Source organism: Arvicola amphibius, chromosome 2 (genome assembly GCF_903992535.2).
Source record: "Arvicola amphibius chromosome 2, mArvAmp1.2, whole genome shotgun sequence".
NCBI classification, from domain to species: Eukaryota; Metazoa; Chordata; class Mammalia; order Rodentia; family Cricetidae; genus Arvicola; species Arvicola amphibius.
In genome coordinates this window covers 92418048-92435022 of record NC_052048.2, presented here as the reverse complement: position 1 = coordinate 92435022, position 16975 = coordinate 92418048, and positions in this window count along the sequence as shown.

Here is a 16975-nt window from a genome sequence, read left to right as displayed (position 1 = left end):
CCTCAGTTCAGCTGTTTTTGGTTTTCTTGTTTTCCTATTTGTATCAGACAGTAAGGGGACTTAGCAGAAAAGAAGCCATTGAGATACCAATTGTGTAGCAATACCGTCCTAAGAATCCTGGCCATGAAGAAGAGGATGCTAGGGGTTCTGAAGGAGAGCAACAATGGATAATAATTGAAAGTATATGTTGAGAGTCACAACCTCTTCATCTTTAAAATATTTCCTTCCTAACTGGGGACATCTGTCTTAGACACTGTTCTATTGCTATGAAAAGACATCGTGACTGAAGAAACTCTTATGAAAGAAAGCATCTAATTGGGGACTTGCTCTTGGTTTCAGAGGGCTAGTTTGTTGTTATCATCATGGTGGGGAGCATGGCAGCACATGTGACACTAGAGCAATCACTGAGAGCTACATCCTGATCTGTAGGCAGCAGAAAGAGAGAAGAACTGGGTCTGGTGTGAGTGTCTCAATCCTGCAATCCCACTTCATCCCCAAGGACACACTTCCTCAAGCAAGGTCACATCTTGCTTCACAAATAATTGCTTGGTGTGCTGTGCAATATTTTTTTTGTACACTATAAAGATTTGTCACTTGTATTAGTTTAATAAAATGCTGATTGGCCAATAGCCAGAAGGAAGTATAGGCTGGGCAACCAGACTAAAAATTCTGGGAAGAGAAAAGGGAGAGAGATGCAGTCATCAGTTAGACACAAAGGAAATAAGAAAAGAATGCCTTTCTGAGAAAAGATACTAAGTGGTGTGATGAAACATGGGTAAGAATTATGGGTTAATTTAAGTTGTAAGAGCTAGTTAGTAATAAGCCTGAGCTAATAGGCCAAACAGTTTATAATTAATATAAGCCTCTGTGTCTTCTTTTGGGACTGAATGACTGGGGGACCAGGTAGGACAGAAACTTCTGTGTATATTGGTGATTAAACATTCAAGTATATGAGCCTATGTGGGCCATTCTTTTTCAAAATACCACAGTATCATTCTACTTGTCTTCTTTAAGGAAGTGTTTTTGTCACTAGAGGGTAAAATAATGGGCAGGACACTCACTGTTAGAAGACCCATGTTCAAAACCCAGCCCTGTAATATGCTTAGTCTTATCATTTGAGCATATAATCTCAGATTTCTGAGTTTTAATTTTATTTTTCTGCAGAGTTCTCCCCAGTGTAGTTGAAATGGCTGACTACGACCAACTTACTAGGCATGGGTGCCCACAGTGTGGTGTGTGCTGGGTCAGTGGAGTCACCTTGTCACCTCTGTTCTCAGGATCATCCTTAGAATTACTCTTCCATGCTTTGGCTCCATCAAACTTGAAACTAGATTTTCTTTCTCAAAACAACAGCTAAGCACCAGACATGACCTTTTCCTGGCTTCTTCCCTTCCAGGCATCCCAAATGTCAGAGATTTGATTAAGGATGTTTACTTGGGACATACAAAATTCAACAGCAGAGTAACTGGTTTTTCTACTTATTATTCAAGGCATGGGGATTCTGTGAGAGAGCCCTAAGCCCTAAAGGGGAAAGAAGTGGAGCAAGCGAATTGTAAGAGATATCCCGAAGGAAACAAGCCCAACAGCTTTCTCACAGCCTAAGGTATAGTGAAATGCAAAGGGCCACATGTTTTCTGAACACCAATGTTAAGTTGCTGCTTTCTTAGCCAGGGATTCTAAAGTATTTCCGAATGACCTCCCTCTTAGCTACAAGGAAGCAGGTTTGATTGCCATCAATATGATCAAGAAATACAACCATGGTATCAGTATTGGAGACCCAGTAAGATGCTATTTGCAGATGAGTACCAGGCATCAAGAAAACATCCTGATTGTATTTCAGCTTGCTAAATATGTTCATGTTTAATTCAATTCTTCTTTGCCAGGTGATTCGCCTCATTATCACCAAAGAGAGTATTAGATGACATAGAGATAGTATTCCCTAATTCTGCTGTTTTCTTTCCCTTTCCATCTCATCCACTACCTTATTCTGTTCATTTATTCTTTCTCTTTTTGAGAAATAAATGACTGGCATGATGATATCATCTTTAAACTACAACATCTCAAATGTTTTGTGAGATTAAATAAACTATATTCAAATAATAAAATTTTACTGACTTGGCTTTGCAAAGTGCTAAGATTTGTTCTTAAAAATTACTAAATTCCTTTAACCTTTTAGTCCATAGATATTCACTGAGCTTCTCCAGGGTATGTCAACTTGTCTGTTTTAAGGGTTCTACTCTGAAAGTGCTTGTAGCTAAGATACAAGTAGAGTCATTAAAGATAGATTTCTCAGTAGTTAAGAAGACCTTCTACTCTTCTAGAGCACCCAAGTTCAGTTTCCAGAACCCATATTGGGCAGCTCACAGCCTCCTGATACTTCAGCTCCTGGGAATCTCACACCAGTGTCTAACCTACATGGTCTTCAACACACATGTGACATATACTCACATACACATAAAAGTTCAAAAAAGAGAACAGAAAAAGGCAATGGAGGAAGCTATAGAGGGAGTAAGATGCCCCTACCCCATACAAGACATTTCTAGAACTTGAATATTGATTGAAGTAGTGGTGAAATCAACATTTGATGGCCAAAATACCCAGGAGGATTTGATGTTTGGAATAGTCACTCTAATTAAAACTGTTGAAAATCTCTGGAGTGCCAGATACACAAAGGAATGTGTGGGAAACAGGAATGAATAAGTAGATCTATGCTGATGGATAGCATAGAAAGAGACGAAACATGTCCACAGCCACCTTCTGACAAGGTGGTGATGGGGTCTGTCTTTTAAGCTAATTTTCCTTTGGGGGCTCCATATAATGTGATCTGTTAACCAACTGTTTGGTTATGAGTTTATCATTTAGTGACTGAGCCATCTCAGATGCCAAGAATGTGTTTGAGTGACAAAACCACATAATGAGAGGCGGGTCTACTCATCATCCCTAGATTCTTCTGAAACCTCAGGGAGGAAACCCATGCTGTGCTTGTTAGGACCAGTGTTCAGGTCTTTTGGGCTCACATGGCACCTGGGCTGACATCTTCTATGTGTGGATGGTTGTAATGTTCTACACAGGAAGGGCAATTGTCAACTTTGCTTTTGTGGAACTAGCTGAGGAAGTGAGCATAGCTGTTGCATTCCAGCACAGTTATCATCAAGACCTGACCTGCAGTGAATAATGCAGATTCATGATGTGATAGCTTCTTTCATGTCAGAAATTCTGCAGTGAGTTTTAAAGGGCATTTCATGCATCATTGTGACTGAGAAAACCTGGAGATGCCCCAGAGTAGATTTCCAGCACCCACTCCAGCCTTTCCAGGGTGAAAATCCACAGTAAGTGTATGTGAACTGGATAATACTTCCCTTAGGAAAATGTGTTCTCACTTTTAACTTTAAATAAGATTAGCTTTTAGCCAACCGAGGAAAATTATCGGGCAGAAAGACAACATTTATGAAATTCAGAGAAAGGAAATAGTTCATTTTTATATTCTTTAAGGGTGATTGAAACCACTTAAAATATAATCATATTTAGGTCTTTAAGGTTGAGATATTATTTCCATATTAATTTAATTTCTTTTACTTTGCCATTTTATTGGTTTTACGTCTCACCTATTCTGACTGATCCACACTATTGCCAATGGTTTAGAAAATAACCCCTGGCCTCCTGTGCCCATGTATTGCAGGCTACTTCCCACTTTCTCTTCTATCAGGTTCAGTGTGGTCAGATTTATATTGAGATTTTTAATTTGGACTTGAGTTTTGTGCATGGTGATAGATATGCATCTATTTTCATTCTTCTACAGGTTGACAACCAGTTATGCCAGCACCATTTATTAAAGATGCTTTCTTTCTTCCATTGTGTAATTTTAGCTTCTTTGTCAAAAATCAGGTGTTCATAGGTTTGTGGATTAATATCCTGGTCATCTGCATTGTCTGTTGGGTTAGGTCATATCAAGCTCCTACAACCATGACCAGAGGTGGCTAGCAATGACCTTATAGCCAGGGCAGAGCTAAGCTCCCACAACCAGGAATCAGAGGGGGATAATACCCAAAATGACCTCTAAGCTATGCGTATTATGGAGATCGGGCCAGCCCCTTACCTTAGCCCTTAGTTAGCACAGGTAGCCTATATGTAGAACCCATCTTCTTGGAAGAAATGACATGTACCCTGAGTCGAGTTTTGATGTAATTATGCTTTCCTATGCACTGGGAATTGTATTATACCAGGAAATGTTTTTCCCCAAATTATACCATATTTTAGTTTGTTGGGAATAAGCCACCTGGGACCAGACTCCCCAAATTCTTTTTTTTTTTTTTTTTTTTTTTTTTTTTTTTTTTTTTTTTTTTGGTTTTTCGAGACAGGGTTTCTCTGCAGCTTTTTTAGAGCCTGTCCTGGAACTAGCTCTTGTAGACCAGGCTGGCCTCGAACTCACAGAGATCCGCCTGCCTCTGCCTCCCGAGTGCTGGGATTAAAGGCGTGCGCCACCACTGCCCGGCTCCCCAAATTCTTGATTCAGATTGACAAAGTCATTCTGAAACAGGTTTCATTGTCAACTCTTTGCTGTTTACTTTCTTACCTGCCTGATACTTGCAGCGACCCTTTCAGTCCCCACACACAGTTTAAGCACACAGAACTCTATGGGCTTAGTGTGTAGCAACACCAAGTTAAAAGTCTGAAAACTTAGGTACAGTCTTAGTTTTCATGTGCCTAACCCCTGCATTTGCCTCTTCTGCTCATCCTTGTCTGATGCCCAGGAATATCTTTGTGCCCCTTAAATACCTCAGCTGACATTGCTGGAAAAATGAAAGTTTCTCACTGGTTGTACACATCTAGTAATATCGTCAACTTACTTCTTAATTTATTTGTTTATAAGCAGATTTGATTATGATTTTTAGTAAATTTGGAGTCATGCAATCTTCTCTATAATGTGGTTTTTACTAACCCAAAAATCCCTTCTATGTGCCCGTTACATTCTTTCTTCATTCACGCTGTTGTCCCTGAAAATCACAAATTTATATTCTATTCCTATAGATCGCTTTCCTAGACACTTATACAAGTGGTCCTGAACAATACAGGTTTTAATCTGTTGTACTTGCTGCAGTGTGATGTTTGGAAGACTCCTTCATGGCACATGAGTTCCAGTGTTTTATTCCTTTATATTGACGATCACAATTACATTGATATGTTACATTTATTAGAGCTGGACATTTGGGCTGCTTCTAGTTTCGGGTTATTATGAATGGTGTTCTAGTGAACACTTGAATGACATGTCTTTGGGTGGCATTCCAATTTCCTTCCTGTTGCTGTGATGAAAGACCCCGACCAACAGAAACTCAGGATAGGAAAGGCTTTATTGGCTTCTGCTTCTAGGTCATGGTTTAATATTAAGGGAAATCAGAGAAGAACTCAAATAGAAACCATGGTGGAACACTGCTTTCAAGGACCAGTCTCTGACTCTTGTGTATTCTTATGATTAGTTAGCATAGAAGAATCTCCCCAAGTAATGGTAGGTTGGGTTCTCTGACTTGGATTAAGGATAAAGACTACGACCCCTACAGACATGTTACAGGCCAAACTCTGTGGGCAGTCCCTTCTCAAGTGACGCTAGACTGTCAATTTAACAAAGCTATCTAGGACATTTTTTTTTTTTTTGTATTTTATCTCTCCTGGTTAGAATCTGAAGTAGAATAAATGTATTATGTAAGTCTGTTTATAGTTTAATAAACCTTTCCTAAAGTTAATAAACCCTTTTTCTAAAGTAGCTGCACCATTTTACCTGTCTACCTGTAATATGTGGGAATGCTAATTTCTCAGATGTCCTCCAGGGTTTTCTATACTCCAGACAACACTGGTTACTGTTTGTGTTTATTACGATCCTAACAATGACATCCATGCTTGCTAATTTTATGTCAACTCGACACAAGCAAGAGTCATCTGAGCAGAGGGATTTCCAATTGAGAAAATGCTTTCCTAAGATTGAGATGTGAGCAAGCCCGTAGAGAATTTTCCTAATTAGTGATTGATGTGGGCGGACACAGCCCACTGTGGGTGGGGTCACCCTAGGACTGGTAGTCCTGAGTCCTATAAGAAAGCAGGCTGAGCAAGCTATAGGCAGCAAGCCAGTAAGCAGCAACTTTCCATGACCTCTGCATCAGCTCTTGCCTCTATGATCCTGCCCAGTGTGAGTTCCTGTCCTGACTTCCTTCAGTGTTGGACTATGGATGTGGAAGAGTAAGCCAAGTAAACCCTTTTCTCCCTACATTTTTTTGGTCTCGATGTTTTATCATAGTAATAGTGACCCTAACTGAGACAGAGACTGGTACTGGGGTAGTAGAGTATTGCTATAATGGGTCTGACTGAGACAAAATTTAACATCTTGTTTTTGGGAGGATTGTGGAAGAGCTTTGACACTTTGAGCAAGAGAGGACATTGAGTGTTGAGAGTTCTGTAAGAGCCTGCAAGACAAGAACGCTGAGAGCGGTACAGACAATGGAGACCTGGTCTGTGAAGTTTCAGAGGGAGGCTTAAAGATTCTACCAGGGCCATTTGTTCTTTTTAATTAAGATCCCGTGGTTCTGATTAGTTGGGGGCTGAAGAATCAGCTGTGCTTAATAAGAGATCAAAAGTAAAACCTTTGTTTTTGCTGGACTGATGGATGCCGCCCAGCTGGGGCTGAAGAATCTGCTGCGATTTAAGAGACCAACATCATTGAGTTGAAACCTAGAAGTGTTTTGCCAGAGTCAGCACATAGAAGCTGTGCTCCAGAGGCAGCCAAGGTTGGACCTTTTGCTGGCAGTCAAACCTGGTCATGGCTAAAAGTCTCCCAGGTGATACTGGTTTCGAAGGCATGGAGGGGTCATGGAGAGACGCTTAGGCTTGGCACCACGAGAGGACAGGAGAGGCCTTGGTGAAGAGCAGCCAGAGTAGCAATGGAAACCCCAGAATTGAAGGAGTAATAGGGAAAAGTCGAGGCTTGGCACTGTGAAGAGAGACCAGGAGAGACCAGTAGGAGAAAGTGCAGCCCAGCTGCAGCAAAAGACCCCAGCATTTTGGAGATGGCAGCACCATGGGAGGACTGCCAAGAATAGCAACAGCTGTAAAGGAGAGCCAGCTGGAGCCTAGAAGACAAGGTGTGTTTTTTTTTTCCCCGAGGGCGGAGCTGGAGAAGTGACCCGAAGCCCCTTGGAGGAGCCTAGAAAATTGTGAGTGAACCCCTGATATTGGACATTGAATTATTTACACTGTTGGGGTGTGGTTTTGCTTTGTTCAAATTGTGACTATTCCCTTGTTCTTTTGTCTTGAAGTAAGAAACTACTTAACTTATTTTTTATATCATTAAACCCCATAACTGAGAGATCTTAAGATTTTAAAAGAGATTAGATTTTACAGACTGAACTTTTAAAGTATTTGAGTTGATAAAGACTGGAATTTTTAAGTTGGAAATATGTTTTATATTTGTGATATTAATATCTTGAGGATGAGCATCAACAAAATTTTTTTATCTTAAAAAGTATAGAGTGTCAAGTTGATGAGGGTCAAATGTGCTGGCTAGTTTTATGCAGACTTGAAACAGGCAGGCTATAGTCATCTGAGAAGAGGGAAACCCAATTGAGAAATGCCTCTGTAAAATGGGACTGTAGAATATTTTATTAATTATTGATTGATTAGAGAGGGTCCAGCCCATGGGGAGTGGTGCCATTTCTTGGCAGGTGGTCTTGGAGTCTATACGACTGAGCAAGTCATAGGGAGCAAGCCAGTAAGCAGCACCCCTCCATGACCTCTGCATCAGCTCCTGCCTCTAGACTCCTGCCCAGTGTTAAGTACTTGTCCTGACTTCCTTCAGTGATGGACTATGGATGTGGAAGCATAAGCCAAGTCAACTCTTTCCTCCTCTGACTGCTTTTGGTCTTGGTGTTTTGTAACAGCAACAGTGCCCCAAACTAAGACAATATCTCAGAGCTTTAATTTGCATTTTCTTGTGATGTATGCTTTTGAACATTTTTATGTGCTTATTGGCCTTTCTTATATCTGTTTTGGTGAAGTAGTTATTGAAATATTTTGCCAACTATAAATGCTGGTCATTTATCTTCTTAATATTGAATTGGGAACATTCTTTGTGTTTTCTCCATATGTCCTTTATCCTATACATAGTATGTAATTATTTTTCCACTTGACTGCAACATTTATGAGGGTATGTTTTACATTTTAAAAGCTCTTAGTTGTTTTGAAGTTCAATTTACTTTTGCTTTTAGGGTAGAAAGTTATGTGGTGTTAGTGTAAAACTGGGTAGATTTCCTAAAAGTATAAATTGACCTCTTTCTGCTCTTTACTCATTCCAATTCAATGAAGATAAAAGGACAACATTCTCTTTGTCAAATTCCTATTTCCTTAATATTTGAGGAATAACTCCAAGTGCTGTAATCTTTCAAGTAGATTTTCCCTTCCCAGTTCTGTCTATCTTGACAGTTATTTCTGTGTGTTCACACTGCACACCATCACTGCCTTCAGCGGTCTCCCTAGTTGCTCACACTCACCATAAGATCCACGAGCCACAAATCTGTTTCCTTTGGTGGCTCCTTCTTGAATTTCCTTGAACATCTTGGTGGCCTTTGTCTATAACACATCAAATCCTTTGATGAATCGGCAAGTAGCTTTAACTTTTTGGGGGAGAACAGATGACTTCAGATGACTTTATACCAATATTCTCTTACACCTTATATAGCATTGATTATCAATTCACAGCAGTTAAGAAATTACTAACGTTTATTGTCTACTTGTGCCCAGGTGCTGTGATATACATTTCACATGCAATTGCTCATTCAACCAGTTATTTGTTAAGTAGATATTATCCCTACTTCATAGAGAAGGAACTTAGATCTTGGAAATGCTAAGGAATTTAATAGCTTTTCCACCACAGGCAAAAAAGCCTGCCTTCTCTAGAGTGCAGAGTTTTCTGTTCCAATTGTTCTTAGCCTGTACTACTCAGCCACGGATTCACATATTTCATGTCTTGATCTCTTTGGAGCCTTTGGGGAAAACTTGTGTCCTATATTGATCTTTCTTTTAGATGTATTACTAAATTAATATCTGAGCTTTTGTATTGAACCTAAATATTCAAATCAAGGTAAGTACTCCAAGGACACTGTGATTTTGTGCATAAAGGAAAAACATTCAAATGTACATATCAACGTGCTTTTTGATTACCATAAAATAATTGCGTGACATTATAAGGCAGTTAAATGGCGTTATCTTGAATTGCCAGTTTCAAATGGAATGTTTTTTATCATTTTTTTTTTTTTTTGCTGTGAAGTTGTTGCATTAAGAATGGAAAAAATAGATGCTGGCAATGTTAATAGACTTATTTTTAGAACCCTTAATAGGTGAATGCTGACGGCCTCATCAATCAGTTTTGAGTGTCCTTGGCTTTTATACTTTTCGCTGGTTGGTACTATTTATAATCATCTTAACAAGCAATTCCAGCCAGGCTCACTTTCGCGTCATAAGTACAGGGAGTTATTCACGTAGAAAATGTTGTAAGAGGAGAAGCATCATTTCAAACATTTAAATTAAAACTCACCATTAATGCACAGACCCCTCACTCCATTTTGCACATAACTGCAGCACAAATACTGAAATACATCAAGGAGATGTCAGCCTTTTAAAAGGAAGTTAGAATTTACCTATTTAATTGGAAGACGTTTCCTCAGAAAAGGCATTTTTAAATAGTTTCCTTCCACCATATGTAATGGACCACTTTGTCTTCCTTCAGCATCTTATCCTGTGGCCACCAGCAGTGGCGGTCTATGTCCTAATTCCAATAATGGCTCAAAACTTCAGCATGATATACGCACCTTGCCCTGGGTGTAGAGAAGGCAAAGCAGGAGGAAAAAGGTGGGCACAATCCATCTTAAACGCTCTCCAGGGTCTTGTGAGGCTGTAAAGAACAAATCCGCTTTGGCTGGGGAAATGATTTCTTCTCTCCTCTTCTCTCTCTCTCTCCTGTCTTCCTCCCTTTGCCCCTTCCTTTGTTCCTTCATTCATTGCTTTCTTTGTTCTTTTCTCTTCCTTCCTTCCTTCCTTGTGCTCCTTTGGCAATTTCATGCATGTATATAAGGAAGTTTTTTTTTTTTCTGCGCTCTTTTATTTACCTCTCACATCAGTCCCTTTCCTGATTCTCATCTTTTGGGTTTGATTTTATGACCCATTTGGTTGAACTGAGACTATCTACGGGACCATTGTATTGGAACTATCTACTGAAATCTGGGAGGGCGTGGTCACCAGTCGTCACCCAAGCAAAGGCAATGACTTTCTACTTATTCTATTTAATGTAGCAAATAGTTGAGCAGTGAAGGCTGGGAACCCCTGAGCCCTCCTCCATCCATGCCTGACTGTTGACGGACCCATTCTTGTACACACTCAGTGTAGACACCCACAGTGAGTTCATGTTTCAATGTCTGTGTCTTGCCCAGGAGACAGAACGTTGTGGAGTTTCTTCCTATCTCTCATGCTTACACTCTTTCTTCTCCCTCCTTTTCATTGTTCCAAGTTCTAGAGAGGATTATATATAGAAATGTCTTGTTTAGAACTGAGCCCTCATCCTCAAGCACACTATGTAGCCACCAGCCTCCTCACCATTCACTGAAAAGAGGGGCTGCTCTGAATAAGACTGAGAACAGAATTCCTTTATGGGTACCAACAAAAAATGTTTAGAAGGCATCCATTCATGCATCTCCCTTTGATGTCAATTTAGCTAAATGGCTTTATTTGGCCTCCTCCTGGGGTCTGGGTTTGACTGGCCATGCCTTTTTTCTCCGTAGGTTCACAGTGCCAGACATGGATTACTTCCTGTGGAATGGTCATCAAATTCATACCAGGAGTATCATTATTATATCTTGTCTGGCATGCTGGTCTGCTAGTTAGTAGGGTTCATCGCTAGGTCAGAGTGTTAGTGCCTTTTGTCTCCTGGAAACTTGCATAGCTCTCTGGAATCTAGTTGACAGGGAAGACAATTCTTAATCAGTTCCAGCCTGATTGCTCTATGTCATGCAATCAACCTGTACTTTCTCTTCACTGCCTTTGTTATTGTCTTTTGTAAGTTGACTCTAGATACACATTTTAGTTTTCACTTTACCTACTGTGAACTTGTTATTCTCTTTGTAAAGAACTGGCAAGTGAGTTTGAGCCAAGTCCTGTGGTGCATTCATATCTGTGGCTGTATAGAAATGACCTCTGACTTCCTTGCTCATGTTCTCCCTCCTTCTGCTCCTCATTTGGACCTTGGGGGCTCAGTCCAGTGCTCCAATGTGGGTTTCTGTCTCTATCTCCATCCATCGCCAGATGAAGGCTCTATGGTGATATGCAAGATATTCATCAGTATGGCTATAGGATAGGGCCATTTCACCTTCCTAGACCTGGATGGAAGGGGGAGGACCTTGGACTTCCCACAGGGCAGGGAACCCTGACTGCTCTTTAAAATGGAGGAGGCGAATGGGGGGAGGGGGAGGGAAATGGGAGGAGGGGAAGAGGTGGAAATTTTTAATTAAAAATAAATAAATATATGAAAAAAAAAGAAATGACCTCTGTCCCTACCTCATAAGAAGTGCTCAGGGAATAGTTGTTGTCTTGAGTTGTTTCCCATGAGAGCTATGGTTTAGTAATAGCAGGAAGTTCTCATTTTTAATTTTTGGATCAAAATGGCTCATAATAATTGCAAAATAGATATGAAACTGATCACGTTGTAGTTTTTCCGTTTTTTTTGTTCTGATTTCCATCTTTCTATTTATCCTCTCCCTACCTACTTATCCATCCCCCCAGCATCTATTATCTTTTCCTCTGTCTCCCCCCATCTCCCCTTGTCAAATGCATGCATTAGGATTTATAAGAAATTGTCTACTGGCCCACTTTGACAAAATTCCGAACTATACACTAAAATTGGGTACTTTGTAGAATTTATATTTGTGTTCCTCTGAAATTTATGCTATATTTTAAAACAATATGTGCTTCTGTGTTATTAATCCACCTCAAATATTAGTTGTAGATTTTCTGATGTGCATTTTATGTATTATATTAATTTGAGACTTTTCCCCATTCTCATACTTAAAGCAGTTTATTTTTAGTTTCTCTGTTAGTTAATTTTATGTCTTGGTACTCCTGAGATTCCGCTTCTGGGCTGGTCACTGAGTAGCGTCTCCTGGCTGTCTACGTGGCCCAGGAGGATCTGAGGAAGCCATATTTTGTTCCTTCTTTCTTGTGAAACCAAACTGCTTTTCTTAGCTTCACCTTTACTTTTAAACTTCCAGCCTCTCCATTCTTCTTTGTAACTTTAATTAAATGCCCTGTGCGTTGTCTACAGGGTTGGCTAAAAGTTTAAAATCAATAAAGTGCATTTATTTTGTCGATTAAAACTATCCACCATACGCCAATGACTTGGTTTTCTTTTTACATAACAATTTGGAGTTTTTTTTTCCTGTTGCTTCCAATTTAAAAAAAAAAAAGGAAAAGGAAAGAAAAAGTCCATTTTTTTTCCACATTTATCAACTTTCAGTAAAAATGCCCTCAAAGCCAGGAACTACTTTTTGGTACAAAGTCTCCCTTCTGGATTTATAGTAAATAACAAATTTATGTAATAAAACCAATGAGGAGAAAGATAAACAATTTTTTTTTTTTTTTGGTTTTTCGAGACAGGGTTTCCCTGTAGTTTCTAGAGCCTGTCCTGGATCTAGCTCTTGTAGACCAGGCTGGTCTCGAACTCAGAGATCCGCCTGCTTCTGCCTCCCAAGTGCTGGGATTAAAGGCGTGCGCCACCACCGCCCGGCAAAGATAAACAATTTAATACAGAAAGTATTTGCCGAACAAAAAGTACTCCACAGATTGTGTGTGTGTGTGTGTGTATGTAAGGCAAGAAATCGTAAATGAGCAAGAAAGCAAAGCTAGAATTAAGAAGAGCTCTGCTGAAGGAGTTTCAATCGAGAGCACTAATGTTAGGCTTCCGGCATCTTTTCAGGCCTGCCTTCTCTCCCTTTCTTAGGTTGGATTCTGACTTTTCATTCGTCTCGTCTTTGGCTTACCCCCACATTTTCACGGAACACATATGGAAGGAACTCTTAATTCAAAAACTAAGTGAGAGGAGAATTTTCTCCATTTTCTTTATTCTGAGCTCATTATTGACTTGCATGCTCTCTGGGTTAAAAGTCTAGGTCAAAACTCACTTTCCTTTATGGCTGTGTTGCTGGTGACAGAACTGCTTGCTCTATGTGTCATCTTCCTATGTGCCCCTGACCAGTCTCCACACAGCTGTATAATCCTTAATATTAAAGAGATTAATTTTGGGGGTTCTGAAATTTTACAAGCAGACAGGGGGTAGCAATGGTAAATAGTAAATAGTAAAAGTCTTGTGTCAATATTGTTCTTCCTCTGCCTTCCCCTCTTCGTTCCTGTAAGTTCTATTCTATTAATATTTATTTCTTGTCAGACTTTCTTTTCTCTCCCCTCAGCATTGGTATTCTTGACTTAAACTCTGTGTTGCTCTGGGCAGTCTCTGGGAACCATAGGCAGTGTCTTGAGACCCTTTAACAGATTCTCGTGGGCTCACATAACAACTCCGTTTCGTGGTTTTTATTTTTTATTTCACCTCATTTTTTTTTTTTGTTGCTCACTTAAGATTTCTTGCCTATCACACATGTCTGTGGAGTACGCTTTACTTGGCAAACACGTTAAGTATTAAATTAATGTTTTTCTTTCTTCTCATTGCTTTTTTATTACAGCAATTTGTCATCGCTTTACTGATACAGTGATAGTTTCTGGAATGTATTGGGGTGCTACTTATACACTACCTGGAGACCACCCCCACTTCTCTCCACAGCGAGGCCTCCTCCCTGCCTTGCCTGCTGCTCAGGTTGTCGCTTTTACAGTCCCTCCTTGAGGGTGTCTGAAACTAGTGATGGATCAACAATCACCCCTGTGTGAGGTTGGGTGGGGCTAGAAAATGAACTGGCCTCATTGCTCAGGCCTAGAACTATTTAACGGACTGTCTCAGCTGCTGACTATCTTCTAGGATTACCTGAGCTATTTAGTATTCTGCGGTGACATTTCTTGCTTTCTCATTTTTTTTAAAGCCTGCTCCCCACAAACTTTATTCTCATTTGAAAGCTCAAAATTACTTATTTGAGAGTTGGTTTCTTTTGGAGCCCTGTCTAGGGACATTATATAAGGAAACCCATTTGAGGTGGGTGTCTTAGTTTTATTGCTTATTTTATGTCTTGAGGTAAATATCTGGCTATGTCTCGTTCATTCTATGCACAGTAGTGTGTGAAGGTGGAGACAGTGTCTCAGAACCACAGGTAACCTTTCTTCCCACCCCTCTTTTCCTCTCTGCTCCCCATTTCCATGTCCTCATATCCCCCATGTTTGTCCTGTGGGCCTCTCTCCGTCTTGCTGACAAGCTCTCCATCTCTATACTTTGGTTTGTTCCACTCCATTTGGTCAGTCACAAAGTTAATCAGCATTCTGAGTTCAGGAATGCATTAGTTATCTCTCCTGCTGACACTCCCTCTCCTGATGTGTTTATTTGTAACACTGAGGATATTATTTCTTTCTGTCCTGTTTGTGGTCCTAAGAGGAACAATGTGTGTGCTTTGGGCTAACCCAGGGTCTTCTCTGGCCTTCTGTTTGGCTTACAGTAGGATAATTATGTTACCAAAGCACCTTCAGTGAGTTTATTTATTTACAGTGGTCTAGACACTATAGATTTTTTTCCCAAGTCCAAGGGGTTACTTGAAAAGCTACTAGATTCAAATAAGTGCACTTGATACCATTGAGATAGAAATTTAGGATGACATGTAATTTTATACACTTAATTATATTTCTAATGATTGTGTAGACTAACAATGACTAAATGTCTCTTCTGTATCAGGATGGAATAAAACACTACATATAAGTGAAAACAAAATAAAAAAACAAAAATAAAACCTCACAGAAAACAAATCAAAGTAAAATAGAGCCTGAATTTACTTTTTTTCTGGAAATATATTTTTTTTCTTTTTTAACTTTCTTTTTATTTATTCTTTGTGTCTTTTCACATCATGCATCTCGATCCCATTCATGTCCCTGTTCCTTCATATCCACCCTCTGCCCTTGTAATGCCTGTCCCCCCCCAAAAAAATAAAATAAATTTTAAAAGAAAAAAAGCAAAATCTCCAGGATCTGGCTATTACAAATAATGCTGCTGTGAACATAGTTGAGCAAATGCTTTTGTAGTATGATTGGGCATCTCTTGGGTAGATTCCCAAGAGTGGAATTGCTGAGTCCTGGGGTAGGTTGATCCCGAATTTCCTGAGAAACCGCCACACTGCTTTCCAAAGTGGTTGCACAAGTGTGCATTCCCACCAGCAATGGATGAGTGTACCCCTTACCCCACAACCTCTCCAGCAAAGGTTAATATATTTAAAAAATAGTCAGAAAAGCTAATGTTAGCTAATAACACTGGCATGTGTGGCGCTCACACTCAATGAGTGCTTATAATGCACTGGGCCCGTACCCATTAACCTCACATCTATTAACAAATGAGTATTCACAATAGATGGGGCAGGGATGAACCCAGGACAGAAATTGGAAAGCAAACTTTAAATGGAGTTGTAAGTAGTCCCCTGGACAATTTTCTTGCTTTGTTCTATTGTATGAGTAGGAGGGAATTTGCCATGTTTTGAGGCTTTTATTGGAGACCTTCCAATGAACCAGGAACTTAGTTATACCTCTTAGCCAGAATCTTGACATTCACATTAGTTAAAACCAATCTGTATATGTATGACTTTTATTACTATCTTTAAGTAATTTTCATAGCTAAGAATCAAATGCTATCAAAAATATATTAATTTGTTAGTATTTTCCTTTGTACCCTAGAAGGAAATGCTGAATCATGAAGAAACATTTAAATATTAATTATTATACATACCAATTTCTCAAAAAAAAACAAGTCAGAAAATATCAAGTATTAGTATATATATGGAACTGTAGAAATCCACATAGAGTGTTTTGGGGATATAAGTTGAAAATACTTTGGAAAATTATTTAATATTTCTTAGCAATTATTCATTTCCTACAAACAGGATGTGCCGTATTTATGTTTGTACCTTCAGGAAACTCTGAACACATGATTTCAGTGGGCATGCAAAAGAAATTCATAGTCTTTGCTGATCATAACTGTTATGGTTTAAATAAAATGCTGCAGGTCCCTTAGTGGCTGCAGTGGCAGCAGTCCCAAGTCCACGCTGCAGGTCCCCAAAGTGGTAGCAGATAGGTTACTGCAGATCCCAAGAGCAGCCAAGTGTCTGCAGTGGGTCACAAGGGGCAGGAAGTCCCATGTGGCAGGGAGCCACAGATGGATAGACACACCATGCAGAGTGAGGCTGTATATTTATTTAGTGTGTTATGAAGAAGAAAGGGGAAAAGAGGAGAAGAGCAGAGAGAGAGGCAGAGAGAAAGAAAGGGGGGAGCCACAGCAGCAGATACCTCTCTGGGAGAGAGATAGAAAAGGGAGGGGCTCAGACTAGAAGCTAAAGATCAGCTTGCCTCAGTGGAAGGGGGAGGAAGTGGGCATGGCTTGTCTCTTAAAGGGACAAGACAGATCATTGCATTTACATCTCTTTTTTTATAATAAAAAGGAAGGGCAGGCATCACAGGTTAAAGGAATTGGGGCGGTGGATTCTAAAGACTGCTTCCTGCTTATTTGTGGGCATTGTCTAGGGGGGAACCTGAGATGGCTGGGTACTGGTCACATCCTAGTGTAGCTGGTCTCTTTTCTCCTATCTGGTGGTATGGAAGAACAGAGGACAAAGTTATGTTTTGGAAAAAAAAAATTAGGACCAGGGAATTGAGATGGGTCTATCTGATCTGTTTAAGGTAGATCCTTCAATTCAGTTCCCTGGAACTCACAAGAATTCTTTGGGTTTGATATTTTAGACATATGCATTGTATAAACAGT